This window comes from Oncorhynchus keta, chromosome 17 (assembly GCF_023373465.1).
Source record: "Oncorhynchus keta strain PuntledgeMale-10-30-2019 chromosome 17, Oket_V2, whole genome shotgun sequence".
Classification (NCBI taxonomy): domain Eukaryota; kingdom Metazoa; phylum Chordata; class Actinopteri; order Salmoniformes; family Salmonidae; genus Oncorhynchus; species Oncorhynchus keta.
Window position 1 is genome coordinate 33,237,713 of NC_068437.1, and position 13,315 is coordinate 33,251,027.

General features: G+C 41.9%; 1 long non-coding RNA gene across 1 annotated transcript; it reads left to right on the forward strand.

Moving 5' to 3' along the window:
* The first annotated feature begins 4,818 nt into the window (after window positions 1-4,818).
* On the forward strand, window positions 4,819-11,337 carry LOC127908256 (uncharacterized). Its single transcript, XR_008066506.1, has 3 exons — window positions 4,819-6,141; window positions 8,998-9,219; window positions 9,346-11,337. It is a non-coding gene; the product is annotated as an uncharacterized LOC127908256 (long non-coding RNA).
* Window positions 11,338-13,315: the final 1,978 nt, after the last annotated feature.

Consider the following 13,315-nt stretch of genomic DNA (forward strand, 5'->3'; position numbering starts at 1 on the left):
ATTTAATATATTTACACACTACATGGAGCTCTGTATGTTCTGTATACAAATATGTTGAAATTGTCTCTAACAGACACACTTGTTGAATTATGAAAGAGAACATGACAACAGTAATTAATGAGGCAGTTTAGACAGCCCAGGTGGGTGTTGGTAGGTTAGACGGAGCAGGTGAGTGCTGGTAGGATAGATAGAGTAGGTGTTTGGTGGTTGCAGCCCTGTTCCACCCTGTTATGTTAATATTCATATATGCAAATACACATGTATACACACATTGTATTTATGCAAATTATGCATATTTTAACACAAAATATAAACAAATAGCTGATGCAATATGAAAATGTATAAACTCGCCAGCCAGTTTATTATGTACACCACTCCGTTCCCGAATATGGATTGCTCCTACAGACAGTAAGTCACTTGGCAGGCAGACAGTCATTGAGGCATTCAGTTACTGTTCGATTGAACGTTAGAATGGGCGAAATGAGTTACCTAAGCGACTTTGAGCTTGGAATGATAGTCGTTGCCAGGCGTGACAGGTCCGGTATCTCAGAAATGGCCGGCCTCCTGGGCTTTTCACACCCCACAGTATCTAGGGTTAACTGAGAATGGTGCGACAAACAAAAAAACATCTAGTCTACAGCAGCCCTGTGGACAACAAAAACAGCTTGTTGATGAGAGGTCGAAGGAGAATGGCAAGAATCGTGCAAGCTAACAGGTGGGTCACAAACTGACAAATAACAGAGCTGTACAAAAGTGGTGTGCAGAACGGCATCTTGAACTGCACAACTCATCAATCCAATCACCAACACTGGACAATTGAGGAGCGGAGAAACATTGCCTGGAACATGACCGTGAGTTCAGTTTACTTGAGTGGCCTGCAGACCTCAACTGAATAGAGCATTTTTGGGCTGAGATGAAATAGTCTGTACTCAGCATGAATGTACCGCCGTCCGATCTGCAGCAACTGTGTGATGCCATCGTGTCAGCATAGACCAACATCGCTGTGGAACGTTTCCGACACCTTATAGAAGTCCAAAAATAATTTGGGCTGTTGTGGAGGAAAAGGGGGGTCCGACCCAGTACTACACTGAACAAAAATATAAATGCATTTCTCTCAATCTTTGCACAAATTTGTTTATATCCCTGTTAGGGAGCATTTGTCCATTGCCAAGATAATCCATCCACCTGACAGGTGTGGCATATCAAGAAGCTGATTAAACAGCATGATCATTACACATGTGCCCCTTGTCCTGGGGACAATAATAAGCCACTTTAAAATGTGCAGTTTTGTTACACAACATAATGCCACAGATGTCTCAAGTTTTGAGGGAGCGTGCAATTGGCAGAGGATTTAATGTTAATTTCTCTACCATAAGCCGCCTGAAACGTGGTTTTAGAGAACTTGACAGTACTTCCAACTGGCCTCACAACTGCAGACCACGTGTATGGCGTCAAGATGTTTGCTGATGTCAACGTTGTGAACAGAGTGCCCCGTGGTGGTGGGGTTATGGTATGGGCAGGCATATGATACGGACAACAAACATAATTGCATTTTATCGATGGCAATTTGAATGCACAGAAATACCTTGATGAAATCCTGAGACCCATTGTGAGGCCAATTTCTTTAAGGTGTCAGTGACCAGCAGATGTATATCTGTTTTCCCAATCATATGAAATCCATAGATTAGCACCTAATTTATTTATTTCAATTGACTGATTTCCTTATGAACTGTAACTCAGTAAAATATTTGAAATTGTTTCATTTATAATTTTGTTCAGTATGGATGGGTGTACCTAATAAACTGGCAACCGAGTGTAGATGAGGGCATAAAAACGTGATATATGGCATTGAATTGAATACCTATATTCCCACCAAAATCCAAGAACTCACCTTTATTTAACCAGGTAGGCTAGTTGAGAACAAGTTCTCATTTACAACTGTGACCTGGCCAAGATAAAGCAAAGCAGTTCGACACATACAACAACACGGAGTGGAATAAACAAACATACAATCAATAATACGCTAAGAAAATGTTATGTGCTATAAATCACTCAATATCTAATCAATTATAAAAATTACAAAAGGTTGGAGTATCTTCATCCATTGTCCAACTTGCATTTATTAGAATTGTTTTTAAAAACGTTTAACAATTTGGATGACCATTGCTAGTTTAATGAATTTCACATTTATGATAGATATTCATACATTTTATAAAGGCTGCTATAATAGAGCTGTTTTTAATGGTTATGGCAACACTTCCAATACACTGTGAGTGACAGAAAGCACATTAAATACATTATACACATAATGTTGCTCATACAATCTGTTACCAAAATGTCTCCCTTGGTGGGGAGAGAGGTAGAGAACACATACAGTACATGTGACCTAGCACCAGCTGCTATGAAGTCTACTATGCTATGCTGACGTGTCCACTCACACGATAGCTGAACATGCACATTTAACGCACACTAACTCTCTACTCAAGTGCTTCTTCATGCCATATACTCAACACTTCCCATACTCTAGTCCAGGCCCCTGCTCTTACCTCAAACCACAGTAACTTGCCGTGGTATTTGAACATGGAAAATAAAATGCAAACATGACAAGAGTGCAGAACTAGGACCGTACAATCATTTTTTAAATTCAATTAGCAGACACTCTTATCCAGAGCGACTTAACAGGAGCAACTATGGTTAAGTGCCTTGCTCAAGGACACATCAACAGATTTTTCACCTAGTCAGCTCAGAGATTCAAACCAGCAACCTTTCGGGTTCTGGCCCAACACTCTTAACCGTTAGGCTACCGACCGCCCTGATAGTTTATTTAGCTAAGTAGATAGTGATGAAAAGTCAAATGTCTATTCAGTTTTCCTTTCTGTAATGAAGCTTGTTAGTGATATCACTACTACAGTAAGTGATATCATAAACAGTGAGCTGACCCCGACTCTGGACTCTATTCACGTTACACAGTCCTCCTCTCTGAACCCACGTCAGATGACCCAGTCCCACCCTTCTCCCTCTCTGTGTATATCTGTGAGAATAAACATGATGGCTGTCTGACGGAGTGAGTTCCATGAACCACCACAATGCTGAAACAAACTCTGCTTAGCTGCTCCACAGCCCTGTAAATATTTGTCCTTGCTGCCACATAAAGAGATTCCTCTTCCCTTTACATATTGTATCTGCACCTCTATATTTATCTACTTTTTCCACCCTTCAATAGTTGTCTAATGACTTTGCCTAAGTCGGCATTTCTCTACATTCCTGTTTTAACTCTCACCTCTATGAGTTGAGGGAGTAGCTGAGGTACATATGTTTGTCAGAGCTACTTGAAAAGACTAGACAGTTCTGATATTAAGATGAATTATGTGGAATTGGATTATGGTGACAAGATCAGGACACGTCTGGCTTGGCTGGAGATAGATAAGCCCCAGAATCCCTGCAGTTCCCATAGTCTGGAGAGACAGGGAGAGGGAGGGGAGAGAGAGAAGTGAGGGAAAGAAAGCAGAGAGGGGGGGACAGTTCTCTGACCTGGTATGACATGGGAAGCTCTCTCTCACACACACTGAGCTGTTGCAGGGTCACACTGATATGAGCATGCAGCAGAAGTGGAATACTAAATGCAGATGTCGTGTCATCAGTCTCATGGAAACTTCCATTTCCTATCAGGGATTATCACACTGGAAGGCTTTCTAGTTCAGGAGCAGTTCAATCACATCCAGTTAGTCTCTAATCTTTTGAAATGTCCCATTTGTGGCCTGTAGCCACTCACATACAGAACAGTCACACAGGCACTACCTCTCTTTCACGCACACACACAATCTCACCCACTCAAAAGCTAAACTTAAGGACAGCTATCTCACAAACAGGAGAACATTAACAGATTATGATGGGTTTGCAGGGTGTCTATCTGATGAGGGCATTATGTTTGCTCGCAGATACCATACCACTCAATATGGATCCTCTCTCACTGAATCTGTTGAGACTGGTTCAGCAAGAGGTAAGGCAAACTTTTGCCTTTTGGATATGGAAACTGACCTTAACCAGACAGAACAATATGTATATCATATGTATCTACGCAGGACGTGGGTTGGAAGTCATGGCATTGAATAGCACCCTGTTCTTATCACTAAAAAGTGAGGGACCCCTGTCCAAAAACAACCCTAGCCCCTAACCATTTGTGTAGATCGGGAATAATTGGATAAGCAATATGCTGGTAGCTCCACTTTGCCATATGCTTACACCTACCCAATAATTTCAGATGTACAGAACACATGTGCCTGGGTCTAAAAGGAGCCAGAGGCTGTTTATGGCCGGAGCCTGAATGCTATGGATATAGCCCTGCTGCCTGCCTGCCTGTTGATAGGATGGTGCCGTAAGTATCTGCACGTTCACAGTTAGACATACACCACTTACTTATCTATCTACTGGGTGTCACTCAGAGTAATCCATGAGGCAATAAACTAAACACTGAAACCACACAATGGAAAGAAATATACTTGATGCCACATGATTTCAATAGAAAGTTTACTTTTTTTCTTAGGGTAACATTGTCAAGTCACATTGTTATTGGTTTGGAACAGAGTATATATACATTGTTACAAGTTATGGACTATATTTGTGCTAATTAACGAAATACACACCGAAGTAAACTAAGGCAATGCCAGAGAAACACTCACCACCAGCAGCCTAGAGTCCCAGTAGATGGCATGCCAGGTCTATAGGACGGCAGCTCCAAAGTAGGTCTAATGTAAAGGCCTCTGACTGTATAGCCTGGAGATAGTGTACTACATACAGTAGTACTCAGAAAGGCCACGGGGAGGGCAGTAATGCTGAAGCAAATAATTATTCCCACATAACAGGTGTCAGATAGCACGAGATGTTGCATTTGTAAAGTGTCTGGACAGGGCCTTTCCCGCGGCGGCAGTAGAGAAGTCTCCCCAAAACCAGGTTAGCCGCTGTCACACGCACAGTGGTATTGGGATAGGCGCAATGTACGTTAGTCAGTGGCTAACCTGATTTCAGATTCATAAAATAAATCCTACAAAATGATAACTGAGGGGGAAAAATGTGGTATGTATTATACAGTAACAACACAATAATAGCATAACAACAATAATAATCATCATCATCATCTTATTTGATATCAACATGGCATGCAAATATAGGATACAATTCATTGTGGCTATAGGAATGGTTTTACAGCGCACGTTGCGTAAATAGTGTGCATTCAAATACTGAAAATAACTTTTGGATTCGAAACTATGTGCAATCTCAGTTGGTTTGGCAGGCTCCTCCTTCACATATTCACCTACATTTTCGATACATTTCGGTTGTAAAATATTTAGCATGGTTCTCATTTATCCTATCAGTCAAATTACAAGATGATCAACAACAAGGGAAGTAATTCTACAACATAGGCCTAACACATCATCAAATTCAACGTTGCATCGAGCTACCTCAAAAACATTTGGAAAATATTCTCAGGAAATTATTACAACATTTCACCAGATAAAGATACAGAAGTCTACTCACCAATCTCCCATAGATAATGTGTAAGAGAAAATAACTCCAAATAGCTCTGAAGAGTGCCACGCGTTCATACATTCACTGTAACTGTTTTCTCAAAAATATGTCAAATATTTCATTAAAGTTAGGTGAATGTAAAGAATAGCAGTTTAGGCCACACTAACCCAGAAGTTCAGTTCAGTTCACTTGCGCTACCCCAAAACTACCCATTCCCCTGCATCTCTGTAACCTGACCTGCATATGCAAAGCATACAGATATTGGCGTCTTGTAAAGCCTGTGGACACTATTCCTACTGTACAGCCCGCCCAATAAACACAACCATCGAATTACAGCGTCCAATTGGTGTACTTAACACCACCAATGGGTTTAGTGGATTTCCTTGAGTTATGGTTGGGGTGCGGCGCGTTCGTTTCTGCACGTCTCAGGCTATAGTAGGAATAAACCATTTTCGAGTCATCAATTTCCTTCCATCGGCAATATTAATCAGAAAGGCGGTTGCGATAAGGTTCTCCCCGTCTAAATCGGGCAAACTGTAATGCAACATTGGTCGTCGGAGTCAAGAGGCGTGCATTTAACCCGTTTTGCGAAAAAGCGCTCTACCCGTACTACCCGTAAGTGGTTGAACTCTGCTCGCTTGTGTACAGTGTTGCCATGAGGCGAGTGTGGTTGTGCACGTACTAAGGATGCTGCTTCATTACAGTAGTGGAAATCAGAGCGAGAGAGCGCGAATGGCACAGACTGTATGATCTGGACTAGTGTAATCATACAGTATTCAAGGCGCATTACCGATCATCTTGAATTATTTAAATGTCCTGCAAGATGCAAAATTCAATTTATGATACAATTGCCTAACACTCAAGATCATTATTTTATACACGTTTAACACATTTTAAACAAATACAAAAACATTTAGCTGAAAAATGATCTATAATTAAACTGTCTTCGAGTGCGAACGTCGTCCTATTCCTATTGACAATTCTTCATAACCCCCCCCCAATTTGAGCTTGCGTATTCCCACGTTTCCTCTAACTACTGTAAGGTGTTATGTTCAGGTTCAACAACATTACCAAGTACCCTTTTTGAACCGGAACAGGTCGATCAACAGTTCGGCAAAGCAATAGAATAGTGTCTGGTCAGAAAATGCCAGACCATACCATTTACTTGGATACAATCGGATACAGTGTGGACAAATTCTACCACGATACAAAACAACAATAAAGCATACATTTCTTACAATATATTATGTAACAGGTCCACCCAGGTACTGTATGTCATTTCAATATCAACCAGCAGAGAGCAAGAAAGCCACATAATGTGTAGGCCAATGCCTATTATCAGTGGAATGATCAGGGTAGGATTACAAATGGACAGGGCAAGTGCCCTAGGCTCCCATGGGATGCACAATTTTCTCTCAGCCTCATGGCAAAATGTGTAGAATAGCAGAAAATTTGCTATAAAACTGCACATTTTTCTCTGTCCCATGGCCAAATGTGTAGAATTCAAAATGTTTTGAAATGCACAAAGTTAGGGACAGATTGCAATTTATAGGGGGGAGGGGTGGTCCAATATAGGGGAGGGTTGTGTGTTTTTTTGTGGGGCACAGGGGAGGGAAGTGCATTTTTCCCCCTGGTTTACATCTGCTAGTTGCATGTATTACTATGTAATTTATTCAATCCTAGCCAAATTTCCTCATCTGCTCACATGCGCCTCCCCTATATCAAGGTGTTTTGGTACTTCTCTTATGCACTATGCTTCTCCATTTGCTAACTTTTATTATAAACTGGGTGGTTCGATCCCTGAATGCTGAATGGCTGAAAGGTGTGGTATATGAGACCGTATACCACGGGTATGACAAAACATGTATTTCTTCTGCTCTAATCATGTTGGTAACCAGTTTATAATAGCAATAAGGCACCTCTGGGGTTTGTGGTATATTGCAAATATATCACAGCTAAGGGCTGTATCTAGGCAATCAGTGTTTTGTCGTGCCTAAGAACAGACCGTAGCCGTGGTATATTGGCCATATACTGTACCACACCCCCTCGGGCCTTATTGCGTTACTATACCACAGGTCGGTATAATCTACCAGTCCAGTGGTCCATCCTGCCTTTTATCCACCATTCATATTGACAATAGTGCTAGGTGGATCTTTTGTCCATATTTGCAATAGGCTAACTAGCAATCATACCACACATAAAATCATTCAAAACTGCATCAATTTTCAGTATGAATCGACAAGAACAAATAGGAATAGCTGATAGGCAATGGAGATGCCACGTTCATCATTGCACATGAAAGAACAGTGAAGACATGAAGCACAGCTCAAAAAACTCCCCTATTGATCTAGTTTAAGAACAATAACCTAGACTAGTCTACAACACCACAATGCAATGAATCATTTATTATTGTTTTCAAGAAAGTGCTGTAGTGAAAATGTCATTTGAATAATGGTGCAAAAGCCCTGTGATTTGAATGTTTCATTCAAAAGTGTCTATCTCTCTGGGGCTAGGCCTAAGCTTGTCTTCGTTTATATAGGCTATATCCATTTTTTTTTTTTATGTTAATATCATACCGTGGACACCTAAGCCTATAGGCCTATGCATGCAATGCCCTGATGCATTTAGTGCTCAGATGTTGAGGTGGACAATTATTGTTTAAGGAAAGTTGTCTAAAAACTGTATACAAAAATGGCTAAAAAGTTTTGCATATGCTGCACATTTAAACCAAAGGAATAATGTTTTTGTAATTTGTTATAGGCTGTCTTTAAGGACAAGTAAATGTCTTTAAGGACAAGTAAATGTGTCTCATTTGGCCAATATCCTTCCTTTATTGATGGTGCTCATTGCACCAAGTCGAACTTAAAGACATACACTTCTCAAATGTCTGGTAATTTAAAATCTTCATGGTCACGTTGTCTGGCACCACATTTTCTGAAAGGAAACTCTGAAATGTGCATATTGTTTTTATATAGATTTGATCATATTCATATGAAAATCAGTCACCAATCGGATGAAAACTGAGCCATAGACACCCTAAAGGGTGAAGAGTCACTGGCTTACTGGGGCTCTCTCATGCCGTTGATTCCACTGTTGTGGTCATCCTGTCTGGGTTGCCCCCCTGGGCTGTGCCGTGGCGGAGATCTTTGTGGGCTATACTCAGCCTTGTCTCAGGATGGTAAGTTGGTGGTTGAAGATATCCCTCTAGTGGTGTGGGGGCTGTGCTTTGGCAAAGTGGGTGGGGTTATATCCTTCCTGTTTGGCCCTGTCCGGGGGTGTCCTCGGATGGGGCCACAGTGTCTCCTGTCCCCTCCTGTCTCAGCCTCCAGTATTTATGCTGCAGTATTTTGTGTCGGGGGGCTAGGGTCAGTTTGTTATATCTGGAGTACTTCTCCTGTCCTATTCGGTGTCCTGTGTGAATCTAAGTGTGCGTTCTCTAATTCTCTCCTTCTTTCTTTCTCTCTCTCGGAGGACCTGAGCCCTAGGACCATGCCCCAGGACTACCTGACATGATGACTCCTTGCTGTCCCCAGTCCACCTGGCCATGCTGCTGCTCCAGTTTCATCTGACCTGAGCCCTAGGACCATGCTCCAGGACTACCTGACATGATGACTCCTTGCTGTCCCCAGTCCACCTGGCCATGCTGCTGCTCCAGTTTCAACTGTTCTGCCTTACTATTATTCGACCATGCTGGTAATTTATGAACATTTGAACATATTGGCCATGTTCTGTTATAATCTCCACCCGGCACAGCCAGAAGAGGACGGGCCACCCCACATATGCTCTCTCTAATTCTCTCTTTCTTTCTCTCTCTCGGAGGACCTGAGCCCTAGGACCGTGCCCCAGGACTACCTGACATGATGACTCCTTGCTGTCCCCGGTCCACCTGACTGTGCTGCTGCTCCAGTTTCAACTGTTCTGCCTTGTTATTATTCGACCATGCTGGTCATTTATGAACATTTGAACATCTTGGCCATGTTCTGTTATAATCTCCACCCGGCACAGCCAGAAGAGGACTGGCCACCCCACATAGCCTGGTTCCTCTCTAGGTTTCTTCCTAGGTTTAGGCCTTTCTAGGGAGTTTTTCCTAGCCACCGTGCTTCTACACCTGCATTGCTTGCTGTTTGGGGTTTTAGGCTGGGTTTCTGTACAGCACTTTGAGATATTAGCTGATGTACGAAGAGCTATATAAATACATTTGATTTGATTTGATTAAATACTCTGGCAAGTGTGCTACTCTAGTGTCACGTTGATTATGCCTGCACATCATGGTTCACCAACAGCCTCAAACATCTAAAGAACAAGCTACAGACCAGTCAAACAAGCTTGAAAGATTTGTACTTCAACTCCTCCCCATACTCATCTGGAGGTTGAACATTTTCTTGTTTGTACAGTGCATTCGGAAAGTATTCAGACCCCTTGACTTTTTCCAAATGTTGTTACATAACAGCCTTATTCGGGCTCTGGCAGGGCCCCTCAAGGACATTCAGAGACTTCTCCCAAAGCCACTCCTGCATTTTATTAGCTGTGTGCTTAGGGTCATTATCCTGTTGGAAGGTGAACCGTCGCAACAGTCTGAGGTCCTGAGCGCTCTGGAGCAGGTTTTCATCTCTCTGTACTTTGCTCAGTTCATCTTTCCCTCGATCCTGACTAGCCGCTAAAAAAACTCCCCACAGCATGACGCTTCCACCACCATGCTTCACAATAGGGATGGTGCTATGTTTCCTCCATACGTGACGCTTGGCATTCAGGCCGAAGAGTTCAATATTGGTTTCATCAGACCAGAGAATCTTGTTTCTCATGGTCTGAGAGTTCTTTAGGTGACAAACTAAGGGTTGTAATGTGCCTTTTACTGAGGAGTGGCTTCCGTCTGGCCACTCTACCATAAAGCCGTGACTGGTGGAGTGCTGCTGAGATGTTTGTCTTTCTGGAAGGTTCTCCCATCTCCTAGAGAAACTCTAGTTCTAGAACTAGTTTTGCTAGAGTGACCATTGGGTTCTTGGTCACCTCCCTGACCGGGGCCCTTTTCCCTCGATTGCTCAGTTTAGCCGGGTGGCCAGCTCTAGGAAGAGTATTGATGGTTCCAAACTTCTTCCATTTAAGAATGATGGAGGCCACTGTGTTCTTGGCAACCTTCAATGCTGCAGAAATGTTTTGGTGCCCTTCCCCAGATCTGTGCCTTGACACAATCCTGTCTCGGAGCTCTACGGACAATTCCTTCGACCTCATGGCTTGGTTTTTGCGCTGACATGCACTGTCAACAGTGGGACCTTAGATAGACAGGTGTGTGCCTTTCCAAATCATGTTCAATCAATTGAATTTACCACAGGTGGAGTCCAGTCAAGTTGTAGGAACATCTCCAGGATGATCAATGGAAACGGGATGCACCTGAGCTCAATTTCAAGTCTCATAGGCAAGGGTCTGAATACTTATGTAAATAAGGTATTTCTGTTTTTTATTTGTAATAAATACTTGTTTTTGTTTTGTCATTATGGGGTATTGTGTGTAGATTGATGAGGAAAATGTTTTATTAAATCCATTTTAGAATAAGGCTGTAACGTATCAAAATGTGGAAAAGGCCAAGTGGTCTGAATACTTTCTGAATGCACTGTATATCATTTAATTAACAATACATTTATTTTTTTGTTCAATGCAACTTCAAATGGCATAAATATCATAAATAAATTAGTGTTATAGAAAATATATAGACCAATATACAGTACCATTGAAAAGTTTGGGGTCACCTAGAAATGTCCTTGTTTTTTAAAGGAAAGCACATGTTTTGTTCATTAAAATAACATCAAATTGAAATACAGAGTAGACATGGTTAATGTTGTAAATGACTATTGTAGCTGAAAAAGGCTGATTTTTTATGGAATATCTACATCGGCGTACAGAGGCCTGTTATCAGCAACGATCACTCTTGTGTTCCAATGGCACGTTGTGTTAGCTAATCCAAGTTTATAATTTTAAAAGGCTAATTGATTATTAGAAAACCCTTTTGCAATTATGTTAGCACAGGTGAAAACTGTTGTCCTGATTAAAGAAGCAATAAAACTGGCATCCTTTAGACTAGTTGAGTATCTGGAGCATAAGCATTTGTGGATTCAATTACAGGCTCAAAATGGCCAGAAACAAAGACCTTTCTTCAGAATCTTGTCAGTCTATTCTTGTTCTGAGAAATGATGGATATTCTGTGCGAGAAATTGCCAAGAAACTGAAGAACTCGTAGAATGCTGTGTACTAATCCCTTCACAGAACAGCGCAAACTGGCTCTGACCAGAATAGAAAGAGGAGTGGGAGGCCCCGGTGCACAACTGAGCAAGAGGTACATTACAAGAAGAAGTACATTAGAGTGTCTAATTTGAGAAACAGACGCCTCACAAGTCCTCAACTAGCAGCTTCATTAAATAGTACCCGCAAACATCTGTCTTAATGTCAACATTGAAGAAGGCGACTCCAGGATGCTAGCGTTCAAGGCATAGTTGCAAAGAAAAAGCCATATGTCAGACTGGCCAATAAGAAGAACAGATTAAGATGGGCAAAAGAACACAGATACTGAACAGAGGAGCTCTGCCATTCACAAAATTTCTGAATTCTCAAAATATCACTACTAATAACAGTACTACACTTTTTTTTACACGATATAGTACTACAAGAACGAGAGCCCTGCCTAACCTAAGTACAGGGGGCCCCTAATGTAAACTGGATCTCTTTCCTCCATTGGAAAAGCCTAGACTGTCCCACTTTAGCTTCTACATGCTGTCCTACTTTAGCTAGCTAGGGTTGGTAAAGTGGGACAAAAACAAAAATGACTAAATTACAAAGTTCAAACATAATATTGGCAACTTGTTTTGATGCACCAGTACATAGTATGCACATTTACTCCACAATTTGGCACAATGCATTATGAAAGTTGTATAACCTTAACATAAAATAAATAGCTATGTGACTGATCATACCGTGTGCTTCTCAGTTTCCTGTTTGAAGCTTGCTCTGCCACCCTCTATATCACCGATCATTAACTAGATTTATTTTTTTATTTTTATTTTATCTTTATTTAACCAGGCAAGTCAGTTAAGAACAAATACTTATTTTCAATGACAGCCTAGGAACAGTGGGTTAACTGCCTGTTCAGGGGCAGAACGACAGATTTGTACCAAAGCCTAACCCGGACGACGCTGGGCCAATTGTGGAGCGCCCTATGGGACTCCCAATCACTGCCAATTGTGATACAGCCTGGAATAGAACCAGGGTCTGTAGTGACGCCTCTAACACTGAGATGCAGTGCCTTAGACCGCTGCGCCACTCGGGAGCACTCAGGCGGTTTGCAAATTGGAGTGGGTCTAGGGTTTCTGGGATAATGGTGTTGAAGTGAGCCATGACCAACCTTTCAAAGCACTTTATGGCTATAGACATGAGTGCTACGGGTCGTTAGTCATTTAGGCAGGTTACCTTAGTGTTTTTGGGCACAGGGACTTTGGTGGTCCGCTTGAAACATGTTGGTATTACAGACTCAGTCAGGGACAGGTTGAACATGTCAGTGAAAACACATGCCAGTTGGTCAGGGCATACTCGGAGTACACATCCTGGTAATCCGTCTGGCCCTGCGGCCTTGTGAATGTTGATGTGTGAATGTGAATGTCTTTCTCACATCGGCTATGGAGAGGGTGATCACACAGTCGTCCGGAACAGCTGATGTTCTCATGCATACTTCAGTGTTTTTTTTTTATTTGTTTTTTTTTGCTTGCCCCGACATGGGCATAGTAATTTAGCTCTTTTGGTAGGC